Genomic DNA, 8076 nt, shown 5'->3' with positions numbered 1-8076 from the left:
TCGACGAAAATTCAATGTAAAGCGACACGCAGCAGAGAAAAATTTCAACACAGGATAGGTTAATGTATTTTTTCGTACATAATTGGTTATCCGAAAAATAAGTTATCCGAACAATCCCAGTCCCCAATTAATTTGGATAAATGACGCTCTACTGTATATTTTAGATACATAAATATATAGAAATAACTTATTTCACATCAAACATAAGAATATTTGTTCACAAAATTTTAATTGCCATTACATTTTTAGAAAAATAATTTAGTTAAACTTTCACAAATCTTTGCTGCAGTATTTCAATAATTATATTGACTTGACTGTTGAGACCATGATAAAGAACTATTGTCTATCTCACTTCTCCATTGTTCCAGATAAACAATTCCTTATGTGTTTCAACATCTACAAACTTTGTTAGGCAATACTTTCATTTTTCATACTCATTACACTTTTTTTTTTCATAATAAAATTATGCAACATATTCATGTTTTCATAATTGCATCAGCTGTTTCTAGTATTTTTTTTTCCCATGTAGTATGAACAAAATTTTCCATCTTGCAACAAGGTTCCAGGAAGCATTTTCAGCTATTCAATGACCACAACTATAATTGTCTATAATTGAAATTTTTTTTCAAATGTTAAATTTGTAACAGGACATTTCCTTTAAAACTTTATTTTAAAGTTTTAAAGGAAATGCTTGATTGCCAACCTTAAAGTAATGTACATTGTCAAGCAATCCAATTATAATATTATTAGTGATGGTTGTAGTCAATCTGATGTTTTCATTTTAACATTTTACCAAGATGAGTGTATGAGAATCTTTCCTATTATTTTTTCCATGACAGTTTTCTATATTCACAAAAGTAAATTTATATTGTGTATCACTTGCTGCTAAAAGAATTACACTAAAAGTAACTTTATAATTGTAATGCTGCGATTCAGAATTAGGAGAACAAATATGTATGTGTTTGGCATCTATAATCGTAATGATTATATTTCAGTTTAGTTCATGTTTTTTCCACACACAAATTAATAATAATCTGAATAATACTTTATGGCTAGCATAATAAGTAGCATATTTATTTGCTTTTTATGAATTTTGTAATTGAATGTGTCATACTTTGTTATCCTTATCCATTTGTTTTTATTAATATGTCAACAATTGTTACAAAATTATTAAAAAGTTGTTAATTTTAAAATTCATTCACACACATTAATTGCCAAGTATTTAAATTTTGAAATATTTAAAATACAAAAGCTTCCTATTTTAACCCACAGATGTATGTGACTGTGATTTTTCCATATCACTAGTTTTCATGATATTCTCATACTACATGCTGTCCATCTGACAGTGGAAAAATTTAGGTTGAAAAAATTGTTTCCACTTATCACAGACCCTCAAAAAAACTGCTGTGGAAATTTTCTGCTTTGTACATGTTCTTGTGTACAATTTTTCCAAGTGATTGAATTATTGCATAAGGTAATGATTTTTCACTAATTTTTCATACATAATTGCCATTCCTCAAATTTGATGTTTCTGAAAAATGATGAAAAATAATTGAAAATTACATCAGTCATGGAGGCTTTTCAAAATTGTTTCTAAAGTGAATCATGATATCATGGATGTTTGTCAACTATGCATGATATCATCTTGTTTTATGACATAACGACACGATGTCATTATGATCTTGAATACTTGTCTCTATAAATAGTATCTTAGCTATTTATAGAGACTTTTATGAGATTTATAGAGATTAATATGATCTTTAACAATTAAAATTTTTTTCTTGCAGCTTTATTTCATGTTCAAAAAATAGAAGAAAAATCATTTTCTGATCCTGAGAAACTCTTAATCTTCTTCTATCATTCATTTCCAGCTGAACTCACTGGACATCAGTCCATGCTTTCTCAAAGTTTGGAAGATTTCCTATGAGAAAAGGGTTGAGGATATTGTTCTGTAAAAAAATATACAACTTTGAAATTTGGCATTTGCAGAGAAGACACATTATGAGATTTTTCAGAATCATCAAATTTAAGGAGTAGAAAGTTGTCACCTTATGCATATAGCCATATTAAAAAAAAAAAAACTGTATGTGATAATGGATTATGTCAATTTCATTCTTATGTAGATCTTTTTCTTTGTATATTTATCATTTTACATTAAATAAATTTCTATAAGTTAGCTTTATTCATGATTTTTAAAAATATAGAAATTAATGAATACTACATTACTGAATTATAATTTCGAAATATTCTATTTTGCATTCTCAAAAGAAGAATTTATAAAAAAAGTAGTACTAAGACATGAACTTGTGTACCTTTTTCTAAACTGTACTGAATTTACTGGTGTAATAATTTGAATTTTATGGAAAAATTTTTCAAGTAATTATTAGGAAAAAACTAAAAAAGTATCAAATTCAGTTTATTGTTAAAAGTTTTTCTTTGTTCCAGATAATTTTCTTGGTTTGGGCATTGTAAGTCTTGAAGAGTTGTCAAAAAATTCCAGTAATAGACATGTTATTCCATTGCAATCACGTCCTTTAGAAAAAGATGACGTTACTGGTGCACTTACAGTTGAGGTTAGTATTATGTATTTATTTTCTCAAATATTAATTGTTTTTAAACGATTATTATAATATATTAACTCTGTGTTCCCAATTTGCTTTAGAAAGTGTCTTTTTTAATTAGAAAAAATACTTTTAATATACACAATAAAAATAGTTTATCCAAATTTTGAAATTGTTTACATAATTTTAAAAATTTATACAATTTTACTTCTTTAAACAAAAACAAATGAAACAAAAGTATAAACCATTGTATAGTAAAAATTTTTTTAAGAACAAGTTTATGTAAAGATAATATCCTTGTCTAATAAAACTTTCGGTTATAGGTTAAACCCCTACATTTTGTCTCATGTCACTTTCCGATGATGTGCCATGTTCCATAATATTGATTCATGTCAGATTCAAAAGAGAATGCTTTTCAAAAATTCTAGTGTCTAGTAGCATTCAGGAGCTACGGTTGGAGGTGATAGCTTGTCCCAACATATAACTGCAGAATTATGGTCTCTGTTATTTTTAACTTGATTGTGTGGATCTATGTTCACTGCTCCTTTCATAAACATGCTACTGGACTGGAATGCTTTCTTCTGCATGTTGAACATCTTATTGAAAGCCTAAATAAACCCAAAAGGAATTCTACAGATGGAGAGCTGCCCTCTCGTGCAAACTCTCCCCACTTCAACCAGAAGCCCTTTTGGTAGAATATACAAATATCTAAGAAATGACTTATTGACAATAATGTAGTCATACTCAAAGTGGGATATGGGATAGATATATACAGTGGAACCTCACTTAACGAGCACCTTACATAATTGTAAAAAATTGCCTTGCTTAATGAGCGATGTTTCGCATAACAAGTGACGAGAAGAGGGAAAGTCCTGAATTGTGCGCATGCTCCATCAGTCTGTATTTAGCACTCGTTCCACTAGTATCTTAATGTCACTTGTGATCACACATTTTTCCAAACTTGTGTTCACACATATTACTTTTAAACATCAACAACCATACCTCGTTACATAATAAACATGCCAAACGATATGTCAAATTCTTGGGCTATAATTAAATATTAGAAATTAATTAATTTGACTAGAGGTAGGAAGTTATGCTGCCATCTCATATTAAATTTAATGACCAATTCCAAATTAAATTTTAGAAATGTCTGAATTAAAAATTAACTATTTATAATTATTAAATTTAACATGAGATGGAAGCATAACTGCCTACCTAAGTCAATTTAATTAATTTCTATTATTTAATTATAGCCTTTACATAGCCCAAGAATTTGGCATATCATTTGGAGTGTTTATCAAACATATTATGTGTGATTTTTTTTTTTGTTTTCTGCAAATGGAATTCTCATTCGACGTTGGTTCATTCTATGCTAGAAGAAAAGATGATGATGATTCATGCTCCTTAACAATGCACATTGTACAGTTTTCTTTGAATAAACATTATACATAAAATATTTGAGTATTTTTTTTCAGCATGGAATGCATTATCATATTTTACCTTAATTTTATGGGAAAAATTGTTTTGTATTACGAGTACTATTCTGGAACAAATTATGCTTGTTAAGTGAGGTTCCACAGTAGTTCTCTGTCAGGTTGAGCTGTTACATTACTTATGAAATGACACAGCCTAATTGCATTATTTCAAATGAGTAATTAAAGTGTGCACAAATAAAACTTTAAGTAAGAATTATTTGTTTCTAAAATTTTAAAAATAATTTTTTTTATATTTAATATCAAAATCAATTTTATTTTTAACAAATGATTAATTTTGCAACTAACCCACTGCTACCTGCTGATATGTAAATTAGTCCATCAGTTTGGCATTTCAGGTTAGACATAATGTTGAGGAAAATGATGTATTTGTTTACTATTTTCAATTTGTATAAGAATGAAATGATGTTATTTGTATTCTGCAGGAATATACTATATTAAATGTTTTCACAAAAACAGTAATAAAATGTAGTTATACTAACTGTGTTAAAAGCCAATTTGGAAGTGTATCAAAACAGTTCTATAGGTGCAATTTTGGTGTGTGGACTAATAAATGGATGCACATATCATAGGTTAGTTTTGAGTTTTTAAGGCTTGAGGAATTGTTGTCATCTAAGTTTTACTTGCAACTTCTAAATGTGAATTGTTATTCTAAGTGAAGGAAAGTAACTAGTAATCCTTTAAATCAGCAGTTGCAAATTGATGGTCTGTGGAAAAATTTGGACATTGATCAACTCAAGTTTATGCAAAGTATTATGAAAGAAATGCAAAATGCTTGGTTGTTTTTCTGTCTCATTGGAGGTTTTTTATATGAATTTAAACAAACACAAAATGACTGTTATCAATAAATTAATAAATAATGTTGTGCATGCAATTATTGTCCTTCATGGAAAATAGCCAAGAACCATAAAACTTATTTCAAACAAGCAGCAATAAACTTCATACTAATTTGTTATATTTAAACAAGTGATTTTCATATTAATAAAGTAAAATGGAACTTTTATGATAATTATTCTATAGATGTTTGTATCATTTAAAAAAAAAAAATTGTGACAGTGGTCTGCAGGATTCAAAATTGTGAGTTTAGTGGTATGAGATCAGAAAGGTTGGTGGCCCTGCTTTAAATTGTCATTCAAGTAGCAATAGTAAATGCTTTAACATAACAAAACATATTTCATTGTAATAAGTTGTTTTAATATCTATAATTGTGAGGATTCAAGCTCTTTTGTGAATTTTAAAGATTCAATTTTTTCAATCATTATTTCCCTTCTTCCTCCAGTTTCCCCTTTCTAGAAGGTTGTAATTAGACCTTTCAACCCTTCAATTTTCTGTGTCACTTTGATAAGTGCCCTTTTAGACTTTCAAAGACATTTCAGACACAGATAAAGTTCTCCCCTCGCAACCGGAGATGATTCATATCCACCTTCATTATGATTTATAAAATAACTAGCCAATTAATAAGAATCTATGCTTGTTACACGAAAGAGGGTAACAAAAGGGTCACCTACAAATGGAGTCCAAACTGAACCAACCCACACACTTCCTAGTTTCGTCCAATTTTATGACCATATAAGGAACAATTATTACTAAGGTTGCAAGACAAACTCTGACCTTAGTCACCTCCAGCAATTAATTCAGTTGTTTTGACAGAGCTGTTATCAAATTTATAAGGTAGAATGAGTAATCATAACGGGTGGAAAGACTTAATAAATCTAAAGAAATGTTTGATTTCTGACAATTAACATAAACAAATCTTGGATGCAAGTCAACCTTAGATGGGATTGCATCAGACTTAGTGTTAGTCAGCCCTCTGGCCGGACATCATCTGGGGACTTCAACAGACCCATACCGCCATTCTGTCCATTGCCACCTCGCCATAATTGCCAATGATCAACTCTGCTGATCCAGGAATGTTTTTACCAACGGCCATACAACGAGATCGGAACCAAGAGGTATTATAGACTCTTTATGGACTTTCTCTCTCAGTTATAGGCTAGATTTAGGTTAACTTAACTTAAAAGATATCAGGACCTATAAAGGCCCTAGAACTTAGCCGATTTATTGACACGAAAGGATTAACCATTGTCACGACTTAGAAATATTGTTACTATTTACAACTTTTGTCTCTATTCATTTTTATGTTCGCTTTGTATAATTTTATAATTAATTAAATATGTTATTCTTATATTTAAATATTTGTCATCCTTGAGTACGACCAACCCCTTATCACGACCTCGCTAACCCTCCTACTCATTTACCACATAGACCATCCCTGAAAAGAAGCCAATAAGTGGGGACAAGCTCAGTGCTCTACCCCCTCAGTTCACATAATCATTTTAGTTAATTTTGAATTAAATTTTGATGTTTTGAATATTGTGCTTTATTGCAACAATATTGTAAAAGTTCTCTTTTTTGAATCTGACCAATATTATGGACATGGCATGAAATTGGAAAGTGACACATGACACAAAATACAGAATTTAACCAATAAATACCAAAATTTTTTGTTAGACAAAGATAAACTTGTTCTTAAAGAAATTTTTACTATACAATGGTTTATACTTTTGTTTCATTTGTTTTTGTTTGAAGAAGTAAAATTGCATAATTTTTAAAATTATGTAAACAATTTCAAAATTTGAATAAACTGTTTTTATTGTGTATAACTAATAATGAACTAGGATATTTCTATAGACTAAAATTTTAGAATTTTAAATTTCATTTTCTATAGTTTTTTCTGATTTAATATTAAAAGTATTTTTTTTTTAATAAAAAAGAGAAGACACTTTCTAAAACAAAGGAAACACTGAGCTGACATATAATAATCATTTAACAATATGTGTTTAGGAAGCATCACCTAAAAACTGCAAAAGTTTTGTTCAGATTTGTATTTTCCAACATATACACACACTGTAGAATTTCATTGGATGGCAAATTTTATGAAAATTAGTTTGAAGACGCAATATGTCCAAACTGGGAACCACAATTTATTTACTTCTAGTGTTCCAGAATACAAACATTTGATGATCCAACCTTTCTTTTTAGGCTGCTCAGCCATCAAGTTTAAAAAACACAGAAAAATATCCAATTAAAATTACAAAGTTAAAATTGCAACTGGTGGATCTTACAGACATCTTTGTTTTTTTCCATTCTAACCACTCGGGGATATTTGAGCTTTATATCGAGGAAAAGATGCTGGTAAATGTAAAATTTCTTAGCTTCTCCCTGGTAACTAGTCTTTACAAAAGTTTCAATTGTAGAATTTTGTCATATGGCAAATTTTATGAAAATTAATTTGAAGACACAGGCTGTTTAAACTCTCAGTTTGGACAAACTCTCTTTTCAGCATAAGTTGTCAATTAATATAGGATACCAGTAGTATTTGAAATCGTTATGCATTTTGTGTGTTTTATGCACAATAGCATCCATATTTATAACACAAAAATTTTTGGATTCCATCACCATGTTATATTGTCTATTGTGTATTTTTCCTTTTTTAGACTAAATTAATTTGATTTTATATTATTAGAATATGAAAATATTTAATGAATATAACCAATAATTTCCTAAATTTTATAAAAAAATTTTTTATTTTTGAATGGATTAGTTTTCATTTCTGGATGAAGAAGGCCATTCTGTATCTGGTATTAATATAGGTAAAATAGTTGAAACAAATAGTCGTGTCACTCCTGGTGGCACTGTTATCACAACAACAACAATTAAACGAACAGTGGATGGAAAAGGTATGATTTGAAGTTTTTTAATATTGTTTATAAATTTTAAAGATTAATTTACAATTTACATATATTAATTATTTTTATTTGCAATTAGAATTGTAAAGATTAGATATTCAGAATACAACTTTCAAAGTTATATTATTTTTAAAAAGCACTTTCAATAATAACAATGCAATAATTTTTATTTATGCATTTATGCAAAATGCATTATTTACTTTATTTCATATGAAATTAGTATTATAAGATCACTATGTATAGTAAAATTTTAAATATAAATTTTTTCCT

The 8076-nt window shown here is 28.5% G+C and overlaps 1 long non-coding RNA gene across 1 annotated transcript; it reads left to right on the top strand.

Moving 5' to 3' along the window:
- Positions 1–2403: 2403 nt before the first annotated feature.
- LOC111613099 lies at positions 2404–7797 on the top strand. Its single transcript, XR_002754714.1, has 2 exons — positions 2404–2573; positions 7662–7797. It is a non-coding gene; the product is annotated as an uncharacterized LOC111613099 (long non-coding RNA).
- Positions 7798–8076: the final 279 nt, after the last annotated feature.

The sequence above is a fragment of the Centruroides sculpturatus genome, unplaced genomic scaffold (genome assembly GCF_000671375.1).
Source record: "Centruroides sculpturatus isolate CEXI.00-Female unplaced genomic scaffold, Cexi_2.0 scaffold1801, whole genome shotgun sequence".
Classification (NCBI taxonomy): domain Eukaryota; kingdom Metazoa; phylum Arthropoda; class Arachnida; order Scorpiones; family Buthidae; genus Centruroides; species Centruroides sculpturatus.
The sequence above is the reverse complement of the archived record's forward strand: the minus strand, read 5'-3'. Positions and strand labels throughout refer to the sequence as shown.